Genomic DNA, 16,411 nt, shown 5'->3' with positions numbered 1-16,411 from the left:
TGACTTTTACTTGAATCAAAACATTTAAAAACATAAATTAAAACATATTCTAACTAATTAGACACACTAAAGTAAAGGGGGATTGAGTTTTGGACGAAGTTGAAACAAACAAACAAGTATGAAAAGCTAAACAGATTGTAAAACAAATTTGAGAAATAAGATGATGGATGGGATAGCTAGAGGATTTTTCTCCACACATGACATGTATGCAAATAACTCGATTTCCAGTTACTACTTCATTGAATTATGAACGACAATGCTCCAAATTAACCGTGACATCACTAGTTAACTCTAAGATTTTCCTTGTTTTATTGGATTGGATGACATCATTCGATAACCCAAAACATTCTTCAAAAGTTCCCTACATGACATCATAATAGAGATACAATCAGAGATCATTATGTTTAATGAAAATCATAAGCATTGACAAAGCACTTGCAACTATGACATCATGTCACTTATGCTACGAATTGAACTTAACGCGATCATTTATAAGCGACCTTCACTACATGTGAATATAAGTTTGTACCGATTATGTGAAACTTCCTTATATTCTAGCAACGAATTTATGCATGCCAATTAAGTTTCGACCCTTAATTAACAAATAAAAATAAGTTATCAATCAAATAGTTAAGCCAATTGCATTCATGATTCAAGAGTTCATAACTACAATTTATCAAATTATATTGCACACATAATCATGGCTTTGAAGTCACCCCTAGCTAAGAGGGGTATTTACAACAAAACGAAAGGAAATGAATTTAAACATTAGAAACAAAAGAAAGAAAACACCTAAACGCTCCAACGATCCAAGTTGGACAACAAGCACGTCCAAGCACTTTCCTTCCTTTCCTTTGCTACGGCACAAGGTGTTGGTGAGTGTTGAAGGTTTGTTTGTATGGAGGAATGGATGTGAAGATGAATGGATGTGAAGATGAATGTATGTGTTTGGATGAAGGTTGTGTTGAAATGGGAGTGAATGATCTATCCAAGTATGAACTCAATTTATGTTACACACACTTCCTTTTATAGAGGAAGTGCAAGGCAATGGAGGGGAACATTAATGTGAAAATTAACTTAACACACAAATTAAACCCTCTTGTTGTCAAATTGTAGTATAAATGCAAGTAGGGATCGTTCTAAACCGGGGATTAGGAGGGCTTGCTAAAACCTCTAAACTGACTTAAAAACATATAAACAAAGTTAAAAACACTAAACTAGACTCAAAGAACTTAAAACAAACTCAAAGGACTCAAAACAAGCTAAAAACGCTCAAATCTGCCTAAAAACACAAACTAGGTAGATTTGGACTCTAACACACTTTTGGGACACCTAAAAACACAAATCAAAACAAATTTTGACTAATAAAACACTTTAAAGTAAATGGGGTTTTGGTTTTGACGAATTTGAAAACAAAACAAGTAAATTAAAGAACTAATGAAATCTGCACGAATTTGAGTGAATTGAATGGATGGAAGGCTAGCTAGGAGGTTCTTCTCCACACATGACATACTTGCACATAAACTAATTTTTAGTTGTTCTTTCGATCAATCATGAAACTCAACCCCTCAAGTTAATTAAGTCCGCTTAAATTAACCTTCAAGTTCTCCTTAAGTTATTGAATTGGATGGGAAAACGCATACAACAATTCAAGCATTCTTCAAAAGTTCTTTACGTGAATAGCACAATAAAGATACAATCAAAGATCATTAAGCATTATGAAAACTATAAGTATTGACGAGGCATTCGTTACTATGATGAGCATGAAACTCCTGCCAAGAATTTATTTAACGCGATCGTTTATAAGCGACCTCCACTACTTGTGAATATAAGTTTGTAACTATTAGGTGAAACTCCCTTATACTCTAGCATCATATTCATGCATGCAAACTAAGTGTGCACTCTTAATAAACATACATGAATAAGTTATCAATCAAGCAGTTAAACAAATTGAATTCACAACTTATAAAATCACAACTCAAGGTAATCAAATCATATTGCAAACATTAACATGGTTTCGAATTCCCCTCTAGCTAAGGGGGGTTTAGTTCCTCATACTTACAAAGCAAAGATAAACAAATTTAGACATTGAAAACAAAAGAATGAAAACACCTAAAAACGCTCCAACAATCCAATTTGAATGGCAAGCACGTCCAAGGGTCCTCCTTCTTCTCTTTGTTGCGGCACAAGGTGTGGTTTGATGGATGAGTGGTAAATTATGGTGGTGGATGGATATATGTGAGTTATGGTGAAGGGTGGATGGGTGGATTGTGTTCTCCCGGCCAAGGAATGAAAGTGTAAGTGTATGGAGTTGTGAGATGTGAATGTAGTGTCTTTTGATGGATCTTTTCTCCTCTCCCTTGTTATGGTGAAGGGTGGATGTATTTATAGGCTAGGGAGAGGACCACCATCTAATTAAGGTGGTAGTGGTGTATGTTGTGGTATTGAGTGGATGTAATGGGTGTAGTGGATGGATGTTTGGTAATGAGTGGATGTAATGGGTGTAGTGGATGAGTGTTTTGTAATGAGTGGATGTAATGGCTGTAGTGGATGGATGTTTGGTAATGAGTGGATGTAATGGGTGTAGTAGATGGATGTTTGGTAATGAGTGGATGTAATAGGTGTAGTGGATGGATGTTTGGAGTTGTAGGTCAACACATTTGCACACACACATGCTGATTTCTAGCCTTCAAATCTTAAAAAACGTCCATCCTCATGTCTCCATGCTTGCAGTATCCAATCTTGGCCCAAAAATGCTCCAAAATGCTCTAAATAGCACTTTGTTGCTAACTTTGTTATTTGAACCTACAAACACACGAAAATAGTTTAAAATACACAATTGACTAAGAAATAACAACATAAATGCACAAGAACAAGCTAACTAAGTCGCGTAAATATGCTCCTATCAAATTCCCCCACACTTAGCTTTTGCTAGACCTCGAGCAAAACAAAACAAACGAAACAAACAAAACATAACCTAGACCTTCCAACATTTGCCTCAGGGATTTTCAATGAAACATGACATGCCAATGATCACCACTTAAATAGATTTAAGCAATCCTTACCCTCGAACATACTTAATCATAGTCACCATTCACTAGCTCACATTTAATCAATTAAAACAACATTTTGAATGTAGTAACATGCCTTAGAGTATTCCCTCAATTCCTTACTAGATACTCTTTATTTTCACACATATTTTCTGACTACACACCTTACACTAGTTATATGTGAGAAGATTGATGTAAACATGGAAGACTAGTACTCACATATGTTATAACAAAGAAAGCAATTTCTGGAGTTAATAAGCATGTTTAGATATGATCTCATGAATGGTATGCTACTACTTAGATGCGAGAACCAGTGACACCATATGCTTATACCAATTTCAAACTCCACAAATTGAAACACACAACACTGAAGATTGAAGTCAAGGGTTGTAACAGGGCCTGGGGGTAATGGCTAACAAAGAAAGGATAGGAATAACAAACGTTCTTAAAGCGATAGCAAGCAAAGCAATGAAATAGACACTTGAAATTCTCTTTAGAATGCAGAATCAACTTTTACATACAAAGGGAAGATTCATGCAACACTTAGGGCCGAATTCAATGTTTTGGACCCTTTTTTAACAAACAACACTTTAGAGCTCTTGCTTATACTCTTTTTTCTTTTCTCTACCCGTGCCTTATTAAGGACTTTGGCACACACACACACAATAATCACTTCCCCCACACTTGTTTTTCTGCAAGAGTTCAACAAAAGGAAATCCTTCTAAATTATGCTTTACTATGCTTCAAGAACAAGGGTATGGATGGTCCTATTCTAGGCTAGGTGAGGATAGTGTGGGTAACAAAGAACATAGGCTACACAAGGCTCAACGGGGTTAAACTTAAACACATAATGAACGGGATAAGCTTTTTGGCTCTTGGCTCACTAAACAACTTCATCTTGAATATGTGTTATGCAAATCAATAACATGCTTTAAATGAAATAGGCATGAGTTCTAGTATTTGGAACTAAATGATGAAACACATTCTAAATAGCAACCAAGCAAAGAATAATGAGATCATGCAACGACTTTAGAAAACAACGATGCACAGATTATTAACTCTCCAAATAAATGTTTAAGCTCAAGTCTCACAAGGTTGTAGCGTTCATTTGAGTTCCTTCTTTCAAGCATGTTACAAAAACTGATTTTTTTTTTCCTTATGATTGCATGTGAATTCATAAATTATAACCACAACCAAGCATACACCAAAGAGTAAATCAAAATTTTATCCAAGTTTATAACTCTCTTTAACAGTCATGTAATTAAAAACCAAATCCTCATCATTGTGTTGGAAGGTACCCTAAGACACAAATAAACATACAAAAACAACTCTTTTTGGGTTTTTCAAAACAATTTTTCAAATTTTTATGAGATTTTCGGATTTTTATATCAAAACACACTAAAACACTCCAAAACAGCTTAAAAAAACACTTAAAACAACAAGGAACAACACTAGAAGTAATGGGTAATAAACTCTTACGAATTTCATGCAAAACAACTTGGTTACCCCCCCCCACACTTAAATCAAACATTGTCCTCAATGTTTCAAATATAAACTCACACAAAAACAAGAAAACAAACAAACAACGAATAAACATGACAAGTATGGCGAAGTAAAAACCAGACTGAGTAGAGTTTAAGAACGCAAATCTGGTTTTGGAGATAGATGATCTTGTTGACTTTCCACAGCTTTGATTTCGAACTGGTTTGGAATTCGGAGCAAGGACTATGAGAGTTCCTTGGTTTCAAATCAGACTCCTTCTGCTGGGTTGATTTGATTGTGCAGTCTGCATTCTTCTCTGCTTGTTTCTTCTGCACGGCAGGCAGGCACGAGGTAGAGGTGTTGGTCTGTTTCTTTCTTCAATCTTTCCAAGTGCCCACCTCTTGCTTTCTTTCTCTTTGTCCCTAGCTAAGGATGAATTGGCAAATTGTCTCCACATGCTTCGAGGTATCATTTTCACTTCCCTTATCTGTTCCCCAAGCAGATGTGGTAGACGAAGATGAAGCATAAAATTATGAAGATGAGTACTCGAGAGCAAGGATAGGTAAGCAATCAGGAATGGGTTCCAAGCAGTCGGTTCCAGATCGGAAGATTGATACCAAGTGCTGGCTGGTTGCTCTCTTTCTCCTTGTCCCAAAATAACGACAAGAAGAAGGACATGGAGAAAGCATGATATGAGATACTCTTGCTTTCAACCTTCATGATATGAAATACTTTTGCTTTGGATGAGTTGTTTGCAGAGGTACCCCAAGGAATAAGGAACACTGAGTGACTCGAAAGGGTTTGTTGGAAAGGCATTCTCGGAGAAGAAGAAGGGTTATGTATGTTTGCCTTGCAATGGAGGGTGAAGGGTGACATTTATAGGAATTAATAACCGGTACTATTCTTTCACTCTTGTCAGCAACCGTTGGATGATTTAATAGTGAACTTCACGTGCTTTCTACTTCATAAGAGATCTTCGACAGATTGCCCGTAATTTTCGCAAGGCTGAGTGTGCATGTGACAGGCGCTGACACGTCTGGAAAAGAAAGTGCCTCTTCGATATCTGGAATCGGTGCTTCGACAAACTGCCCGTGATTTTCGCAAAGCTGAGTCTGCATGTGACAGATGCTGACACGTCTGGAAAAGCAGATGCCTCTCCGATTTCTGAACTTGCCTTTTCGAGTTCTGAGCTCGCCTCTTCGATCTCTGAAATCCCGTCGAGTGCAGAGGTTGCATATGACAAGTGCGGATAAATCTGGAAAAGAAGATTGGCCCGTGGTTTCTGAGCAAGCCCAGCTTTTGAGAAAGCTAGCCTCTTTGATTTTTGAGTTGGCTTTTTCGATTTCTGAGCACGCCTCTTCGATCTCTGAAATCCCGTCGAGTGCTGATTTTTATAGAGGTACGCAGGACGTTCAAAACACACTTGAATTTCTGCTTGTAGAAACTCTCTTCTTGCACTTCTACGATCTTGACTTGTCCAACCTCTTCTTTCTTTAACACCTTTGAAAATATCTAGCCCCTCCGACCGTCGTTTTGACTTGAACCTTGGTGAAGAGGCAGTCCCGCCTTCTCCAGACAACATATGGCGCACATCCTTCATATCCCCTACTGGTCCCCTTACCGTTGGGGATTCGGTGATGAAGAATGATATGACAGCTCCGGTAGTGGCCAGGAACCTTGTCACTCCCAAACATAACAGACTACTTGCCAAATGGTCTGATGAGTTGGCTGTTAAGTATTCTTTGGCTCTCAGTGTGCAGTGTGCAGGTTCTGTGTCTAATATGGCCCAACGCCTATTTGCTCGAACTCGTCAAGTTGAATCATTGGCGGCTGAAGTGATGAGTCTCAAACAGAAGATTAGAGGGCTCAAGCATGAGAATAAACAGTTGCACAAGCTTGCACATAACTATGCTACAAACATGAAGAGGAAGATTGACCAGATGTAGGAATCTGATGGTCAGATTTTACTTGATCATCAGAGGTTTGTGAGTTTGTTCCAACAGCATTTGCCTTCGTCTTCTGGGGATATACCGCGTAATGAAGCTCCAAATGTTCAACCTCTGATGCCTCCTCCTTCTGGGGCTCCGCCGACTACTGAGGCTCCGTCAACTACTGAGACTTCTCCTAAGCAGCCTTTGTGAAGGCTCCCTCTTGTATTTTTCTGCTTAATGTTCCTTTTTTTTTCATGAAAATGAATGTCAAAATACCTTGGATATCTGTCAGTGTTTCAAAAAAAAACCCACACCAAAAACAATTAAACAAGGAACAAATAAAAATGATAATCATGGCAAAATAAAACTGCAGAAAAGGGAAGGTTTTTAGAAACGCAAAACTGCTTGTGGAGCGATTCAAAAAATTCCTTATTTGAATACATGGGTTGCCTCCTAAGAAGCACTTGCTTTAACGTCTTCCAGCCGAACGAAACTTCCTTCTAAACTTGGATAGGGCCCATAGCATGGAATTGATCCTTGAATGGACGGTGATACTTGACATGATCCGGCAATAGTTTAAATTCTAGTGTAGGTGCTTGAATCATCAAAATCAGCAAGTTAGTATATAATAAAATTGAAGTTGGAGAAGATGGCTTACTTGCTTGCTCCAACATAAACTCAATTACGAACACCACATCTTTGAAGGTTGCAGAGATATGGGACTTGGCCAGATTTGGTGTTTTGAGAGTTATGACTTGTCCCGTGTCATACAATCCAACTTCTTTGGGAATTTTTGTCTCAAGTGTATCTTCTTTGATGAATTCTAGACATTCCCCATCCACTTCTTGCTCTTGATTTTTTGGAAAGGTTTCGAATATGCCTTTCTCACCCGCTTCTTCCTTAGATTGCATGATCCTGCAAGGAATAAGGACATTTGGTGAAACGGGGTCAGGACAAATTGAATTTAGGCTTACCTTGGTTGTAGTGGACGGCATAGAGGGCATATGAAGCTGCGGCAAGGGTGGTTCTTCCCTTGCCGTGGCCTTGTTATTCTCCTCTTCTTCGAGCAGCAGTTGTTCATCTATGTTTTGGCTTGGTTTAGATGTCTTGGGTTCACCTCCAACCTCCATAGCACTTCCCGAAGTGATAGCATCATGGATTTCAAAATCTTCCTTCAAATTTTCAACAGTTGAGTTGGAGAATTCACTTTGCTCTTGAATTTGTGCCGTGAACTCCATAATATGCCCAAATTGCTTTTCCAATTCGCCTGTCTTCTTGGCTTGATTTTTCACCTCTTTGTTTCGGTTTTCTACATCCTGGTTCAAAGAGGTGAGTAACTTATTAAACATATCATTATCCAAAGATTTACCTGAATTGAATTGGGCAGATTGTTGTGGTGGCTGTGATGGTTCATATGGCCAGTGATAGAACTTCTCTTCTTGCTGCCAATATCCATCTTGTTGGAATTGTTGCGGTTCTCCACACATGTAATCTGAATAATCTCTCCAATCCAAATGGTAAGTGTTGGAAAACATGTTGTCCCCTGATTGGCTATGGCCTTGATAACCCCAAGCATCTTCATTCGCAACGAATTAAGAACATTGATGAGTTGGATATCCTTGCCCATAGGACACACCATCTGTAGGGACATTTTGCATTGTGGTCCTTTCGGCATATTGTGACAATTGAGAAGTAAGTTTCACCAATTGAGCTTGAATGGTAGCAAATCCATGTCTTACTTCTCTAGTACTTGAAATCAAGGAAACAAAACTAAATAAAATATCATAAGTAAAAATAAAAGACACAAATAGAAACAAAGTCAGTAACTAAAACAAAAAAACATGAAAAAGAAACAACGGGGGATTAGCAAAGTTGCTAATCCCCGGCAACGGCGCCAAAAATTTAATGCGAAAATTAACTTAACACACAAATTAAACCCTCTTGTTGTCAAATTGTAGTATAAATGCAAGTAGGGATCGTTCTAAACTGGAGATTAGGAGGGCTTGCTAAAACCTCTAAACTGACTTAAAAACATATAAACAAAGTTAAAAACACTAAACTAGACTCAAAGAACTTAAAACAAACTCAAAGGACTCAAAACAAGCTAAAAAAAGCCCAAATCTGCCTAAAAACACAAACTAGGTAGATTTGGACTCTAACACACTTTTGGGACACCTAAAAACACAAATCAAAACAGATTTTAACTAATAAAACACTTTAAAGTAAAGGGGGTTTTGGTTTTGACGAATTTGAAAACAAAACAAGTAAATTAATGAACTAATGAAATCTGCACGAATTTGAGTAAATTGAATGGATGGAAGGCTAGCTAGGAGGTTCTTCTCCACACATGACATACTTGCACATAAACTAATTTTCAGTTGTTCTTTCGATCAATCATGAAACTCAACACCCCAGGTTAATTAAGTCCACTTAAATTAACCTTCAAGTTCTCCTTAAGTTATTGAATTGGATGGGAAAACGCATACAACAATTCAACCATTCTTCAAAAGTTCTTTACGTGAATAGCACAATAAAGATATAATCAAAGATCATTAAGCATTATGAAAACTATAAGTATTGACGAGGCATTCGACTATGATGAGCATGAAACTCCTGCCAAGAATTTATTTAACGCGATCGTTTATAAGCGACCTCCACTACTTGTGAATATAAGTTTGTAACTATTAGGTGAAACTCCCTTATACTCTAGCATCATATTCATGCATGCAAACTAAATGTGCACTCTTAATAAACATACATGAATAAGTTATCAATCAAGCAGTTAAACAAATTGAATTCACAACTTATAAAATCACAACTCAAGGTAATCAAATCATATTGCAAGCATGAACATGGTTTCGAATTCCCCTCTAGCTAAGGGGGGTTTAGTTCCTCATACTCACAAAGCAAAGATAAACAAATTTAGACATTGAAAACAAAAGAATGAAAACACCTAAAAACGCTCCAACAATCCAACTTGAATGGCAAGCACATCCAAGGGTCCTCCTTCTTCTCTTTGTTGCGGCACAAGGTGTGGTTTGATGGATGAGTGGTAAATTATGGTGGTGGATGGATATATGTGAGTTATGGTGAAGGGTGGATGGGTGGATTGTGTTCTCCCGGCCAAGGATTGAAAGTGTAAGTGTATGGAGTTGTGAGATGTGAATGTAGTGTCTTTTGATGGATCTTTTCTCCTCTCCCTTGTTATGGTGAAGGGTGGATGTATTTATAGGCTAGGGAGAGGACCACCATCTAATTAAGGTGGTAGTGGTGTATGTTGTGGTAATGAGTGGATGTAATGGGTGTAGTGGATGGATGTTTGGTAATGAGTGGATGTAATAGGTGTAGTGGATGAGTGTTTGGTAATGAGTGGATGTAATGGCTGTAGTGGGTGGATGTTTGGTAATGAGTGGATGTAATGGGTGTAGTGGATGGATGTTTGGTAATAGGTGTGTAGTGGATGGATGTTTGGTAATGAGTGGATGTCTCCATGCTTGCACTATCCAATCTTGGCCCAAAAATGCTCCAAAATGCTCTAAATAGCACTTTGTTGCTAACTTTGTTATTTGAACCTACAAACACACGAAAATAGTTTAAAATACATAATTGACTAAGAAATAACAACATAAATGCACAAGAACAAGCTAACTAAGTCGCATAAATATGCTCCTATCAAACATGGAGTGGTGTAGCAATTGAGTGCAATGATGCATGAAATCTGAAATGATGGAGGGAACAAGGAATGGTGTAGCAATTGAGTGCAATGATTTAATGTAATGATGTATGAAATCTAAAATGATGGAGGGAACAAGGAATGGTGTAGCAATTGAGTGCAATGATTCAATGTAATGATGCATGAAATCTGAAATGATGGAGGGAACAAGGAATGGTGTAGCAATTGAGTGCAATGAGTGGTGTTTGAAATGATTCAAAGTGAAGTGATGATGCAAAGCATGGGGGCAAAATAGAGTGGTGTTGCAGCTAGGGAACATGAATGATTGTGCACATGGTAGAGAAAGGCAAGGGAGGTGGAATGATGAAACAAATGAGTCAATGGAGGGAACATGGATGATGATGCACGGCATAGGAATCCAAAGGGAGTGCAATGGTGGTGCACGGCAATGATCGAAAGGTGAATGGTGGAGTGACACCCCTTTGTGGCTGAGCTCTTTGTCCTTTTTACATTAATTCTTCTTTCTCTTTAACACATTCCTAGCCTCTTTAGTCTTCAATTTCAGCCATCCACCTTGCTCCATGCATGTGCTATTCATTCCAAGCCCAAAACTGCTCCAAAATGCATCTTATTGCTTCATAAGGCCTATGGACCTACAAACACACGAAAATAGCTTAAAATACATAATTAACTAAGAAATAACAACATAAATGCATGAGAACAAGCTAACTCAGTCGCATAAATGTGCTCCTATCACTTCAATCCTCTAATGCTTGTGTTGCTGATGTGAAAAGAAGAATTTCGGCGCAATATGCATGGTGTTGTCTCCTTTAATGTATTCTTTCTTAATTTGGCCAACACAAGCACCGTTGTCTTTATAGATTGTTGTAGGTACGTCAACGAATGAAGAAAGTCCACAAGTGTTTCAAATATGCTCAATAACGGCTTTAAGCTAGAAGCATTCACGAGTAGCTTCATGAAGGGCGAGAATTTCAGTTTGGTTTGAGGAAATCACAACTAAGTTCAATTTATTTGACCTCCAAGACATTGCAGTGTCTCCAATGTTAAAGATATAACCCGTTTGAGAACGTGCCTTGAGCGAGACAATTTTCTCAAGCTTTTCAGAAGTTCTAATGAGATACATGTCATTGACATGAACTGAAACTATAGCAAATCTAGAATGTGACTTCTCGATAACACACATAGGCATATTTCATTATTCACATATCCCTGACTAATCAAATACTCACTCAGATTGTTATACTACATCTGCCTCAATCTAATTGAGAGGGTGATCCGTGGTCTAGAACTATTTGATCCAGTCAATGTAAGTCCTTTAGAAACTTTCATTTAGATTTATGTATCAAGATCCCCATAGAGATACAATTACCACATCCATAAGCTGCACATTCAGTTTTATCACAAACCACCAAACTAATAAGGTAGCAGAAAGTTATAACATCCTTTACGGGAGAATATGTCTGCTCGTAATCTATTCCAAGGTGTTGAGAGAAGCCTTGCACCACGAGGTGTGCCATATGTCACACTATCTCATTATTCTCATTACTCTTCCTTACCAAAACCCACTTTTAGCCAACGAGCTTCACATGTGGAGGTGTAGGAACTACGGGCTCAAACGCTTTACTTTTCGTAAGTGAATCAAGTTCAACCTGGATTGTTTGTCTCCAATTTAACCAATTAGTTCTATGTCAACATTCATTAATAGAACACGGTCCAATGTCATCATTCAACATGATATCAGTAGTTACTGTGTATGCAAATGCATCATCGACTATCATCTCATTCTGGTTCCAAAGTACATCCATGCTTGCATAATGGACCTAAATCTCACGACTCTCAAGAGGCGGATTCATCTATTCAAGGATGCTTCCATAATCTAGAATAATCTCATGCGTTGGAATGGATGAGTTAGTGATGGTATGATTCAAACTAGGTTCACTAATGTGTGTCGTGGGTTTCCTCTTTCGAGGTTATGAATCCTTTGAATCAACAGGTCTGCCACGCTTCAGGGTAGGAGCTGATGATTGGCTAGCGCAATTTTACGGGGTCACGCAATAAGGGCAGCCAATTGTCTTTCAAGAACAACTTGTCATTTCAAGGCAATGTTTCGATGTATGCATGACACATTTATCTTTGCAGGCACTTTTACAGCTGGGATATGCGACCTTATCACTTTCTCTAGATCATTAAAAGCACCTGGCATCCTTTGAGCAATGCTATGTAAATCTAAAATATGCCGCACTTAAGTTTCAAACTGTGCAATGTAGGATTTAGATGAGACACAATGGGATTAATCCACAACAATTTGCAAATTCTTGAGGAATATTAATGTTCTTATCTCCCCTTAACTATGGGAAGACTATTTTATCAAAATGAGAATACACACAAAGCGAGTTGTAAAGTGATCGCCTGTCAAGGGCTTTAGGTAGTGAATAATTGATGGTGAACCATAACTGATATAGATAAATTTCCGTTTTTCTCCAAGGACCCATTTTAGTACGTAGTGGCGGCGCTATTGGCACATAAACAACACACCCAAAAGCAAGTAAGTGCTAGACGTCAGGCTTGTACCCAGTAACCAACTGTAACGTTGAAATAGATTGAGTGGCAATGGGTGTCAGGCAAACCAACATGGCTAATTGTTAAGGTGATAGCAAAAGCAAGCAGGGAAGCGAAAGCAAGTAGTATTCAAAGATCTTTTGTGTAATAAAGCTTCTAGGTCACATTTCGTTGGTCTCCAAGGCAAAGTCTTGCTTAATCATTCATTGATGTTTTATTTTTCTTCAACCAGTTATATTTGATCTAGAGATGGCCGCGACATGAGGAAATGTTGTGGAATAGTCTATTTTATTTGTTAAAGTCGCGAGTTTAAGGGGCCGGATGGGTCAAGTATGGCCTCTAAAAACATGCGATAATCAACTTTTTGTAACGTATGTCATTCCTGGCCTGTTGTTGTCAATAGTGCTCTTTCTTGAATGAAAGTTGGTCTTCTTGGTCCACGAATATTGCCCGTTCTCCTTTACTTATTTAATGGGTTATTTCTGAAGGCATCTGGAATTGTTTGTTTTCATATTAACTCTTGTAAACGGTCGCAAATGCTCATATGTTCACGAATATGATTCCCTTCTTTTTCGTACGATATAACTTTTATTTAATTAGGGCGAATACCTTGTGACCTAATTTTTCCCAAGCAGATTGATTTTTTTTTCCAAGCAGATTGATTTTTTTTCTTTCACTTAGATGGTGCATCTCATACGATGGTTCTTCCTACTATGATCCTACAAAAAATAGAGTACAAACTCTACATTTGGGGATATCTTAAAAGAGAACCGCTTGTGTCGGCACATCACTATGAAGAACAGTTTTGGGGATGATTAATCACGCAGACCCACACGTTATTTTCACAAGCACAACAACTCGACTTTAGGAAGTAATACCACCATTCAACATTGGTATAGGAGTGGGGAGGATTTCCGAAATGCTCTGATTGGTGAAAATCATTTTAAGCTAAAAGTATCAATTTTCTCCCTACTAGTTACCGTAGTAGAGTGCTTTTGTCGTCGAAGTTCTTTCCTATTTCTACACATTTCATCGATTCACCAGGTTTCCCTTTACCCCGACCGTACTCTAGCTTGGTAGTTTTCACTGCTTGCATAAGGTTAAGCCTTGAGATTTGATAGCGGACTTAAAAAACCACCTATTTACGCCCTATCATTCTGAATAACACTTTCATCATTTGTATTACAACGGCTGAGCCACAGGTAGATTTTAGAAGCTTGGTGCGATGGCCAAGGTCCAAGCAATCAATTGGAGGCGTTTAATGAACGCTTCTGCTAAGCCATTTTAGATGTGAACATGGGGTGCAAGATGTTCAACTTCAATCCCAACTGTCATGTAACAATTGTCGAAAGTCTGTAACGTAAACTCTCCACCATTATTCTGTCGAATCTACTTAATCGGATAATCAGGGTGGTTAGCCCTAAGTTTAATAATTGTGCCAGGAGTTTCGCTAATGCAACATTGCTTGTAGAGAGTAAGTAAACATGTGACCAATGTTTGAATGCATCAACCAACACCATGATTAACAAAATGGTCCACTGGTTTATTGGATAGACCCACAAATGTCCTATTGAATCTGCTGAAGAAAGGTTGGAGGGTCTTTTCGAACTTTTATCGAAAATGGTTGAGTAATAAATTTACCCAAAGAACAAGTTTGCAAGATGCGCAACCAAGAAAGATGTGCTTACTAGAGCGGATACCAGTGAGTATCTTTAAGGGTGCAGGGTATTATTGAAGTTCCTGGATGTCCCAAGCGATGTCATAACATCGTTTTTCAATGTAAGGCCTTTAGGCCTCTAAGGCGCGATGGTTCTGACATACAAACCATTCGGAAGGCGCTCAATCTTTTCAGGAATATGCTTTTGGGCATATTCATATGAAGTGATGAAAGAAATTCAACTTCATTTTCTTAAGTGGTTTTAGCGTGATAATTACTACCTCGAATATCTTTGGAGATCAACAGCGTTCTTCTAGAATGGGTTGAGTAAAGTGCATTTTTGGTTAATTCAGTACTATTGGACAACATAATATGGGCAATGCCATACCCCTCAATCAGGTTGGATAGGCCTAAAAGGTTTGTTAGATGTGAATTATTAGGCATGAAGTTAGTAAAATAGTGGCGTTCACGCAAGATGGTGTGCATAGTTGCACTATTTGTCAGACAACTAACTTCCACACAAGACATACCTAAGAGTAAATTAATTCAAACTTTCACATGTATAAGGAAGATTTTTAATTTCATCATTCAATTAATCATTCGATAAATAATATTTTTAAAGTAATTTTTAAAACAAACACCAACAAATAATCCAAAACCAAGGAAAATTGTTCAAAACTTCAACTAAAAAGTTAAAATAAAGGGTGGGGTGGGGTTCATCCACTTGGGGAATTTGGCCATTAAGGGGAACTTGACCGCATGTTGGCCCATGTCTAAAAGTTCTAATCTTCCATATATGCATATGCCTCTTGAAAATTAGAAATCTCCATAGTAGTACCTTTGGTATTATCCACTTGAACAAAGTTAGTTTTCATGGCTTTGTAACGTGAATGGTACTCAGCAACAATGTGAACATAAGCTTGCAAAGGCAGGACCAATGATCTTGGGAACCACATTGGTAATACATATCTGCTTCTCTAGTGATAGTTTCTTTACCCTTATTTATGAAGTTGAAAGCCTTGGGAGCTAGGGAATCACACTTTGGGGTTAGATTTCCTACCTTGGGTGGGCCTCTGCTCTGTCAACCTTAAGCCTTTAGCTTATTACTGGGCCCATCGCCACAGCATTAACACTTTTTGCGCCCATTTAGGCCTTAAGATATATTTGCATATGTTTCAAGCGTAGTGCTTTAGGACAATATTGGTGGCATGGAAATTTGAATAGGATTTGTTCAAGAGATCATATTTAGTCAAGTCCTCTTGAGGAGTGATTGGTCGACAAACGTCTGAATTGTATTCATTCATAGACTTGAAATCTTGGGAGTACAACTGTTGCCATTCCTGTCTTACTTTAGGTAAGAAAACATCTTCTTTTATTATTATTATTTTTTATTATTTTATGATGAAATGGTCTTTCAGAGTGAGCCATAAAGCTCTTGGATCCTCTTTAGTGAGGTACTCAATCTGCAGTGCATCGTGCATATGTCTTCGGATGAGATCATGGCGCTTGATTTCTCAAGAAGCCAACCGAGTTATTCGTTTCAGTTTCTATGATGGCCTTGAAACTCTTTGCAGTGAGGTGGAGCTGGACTCACTTCAGGTGATTTCTTCCAAAGACTTTCACATCGATAAAGTCAAGTTTGTTAAGGTTCGGCATGTTATTGCAATAGAATGAGGAAGATCATGGTCAATACTATGGGAAAAAAACGTCCATATTAAAAAAACATAACATTCAGGTTCTATAGACATGTTTCGGTTTAAATTTAGCATGATAAACTTTGGGTTCCATGGGTGTATGTTTTATGAAAAATTCGGGTTTCTATGACACTTTATTCGAAACTTCATATTCAAATCAGATGTATGAACCTTAGGTTCATAGTATCTGCAACCAAATGCATATATATATAAAGCAATTGAAAATCAAATAAAAGTGGGTAGCTTCGGGACCCTTTGTGTGAAAGTATAGGGAACGGTTCTAGAAGAACGTGAAGCTTCAGGAGCAAATTTAAATTATTATTTTAATCAGCTAGGCTAGGGGC

Source organism: Malus domestica, chromosome 13 (assembly GCF_042453785.1).
Source record: "Malus domestica chromosome 13, GDT2T_hap1".
Classification (NCBI taxonomy): domain Eukaryota; kingdom Viridiplantae; phylum Streptophyta; class Magnoliopsida; order Rosales; family Rosaceae; genus Malus; species Malus domestica.
The sequence above is the reverse complement of the archived record's forward strand: the minus strand, read 5'-3'. Positions refer to the sequence as shown.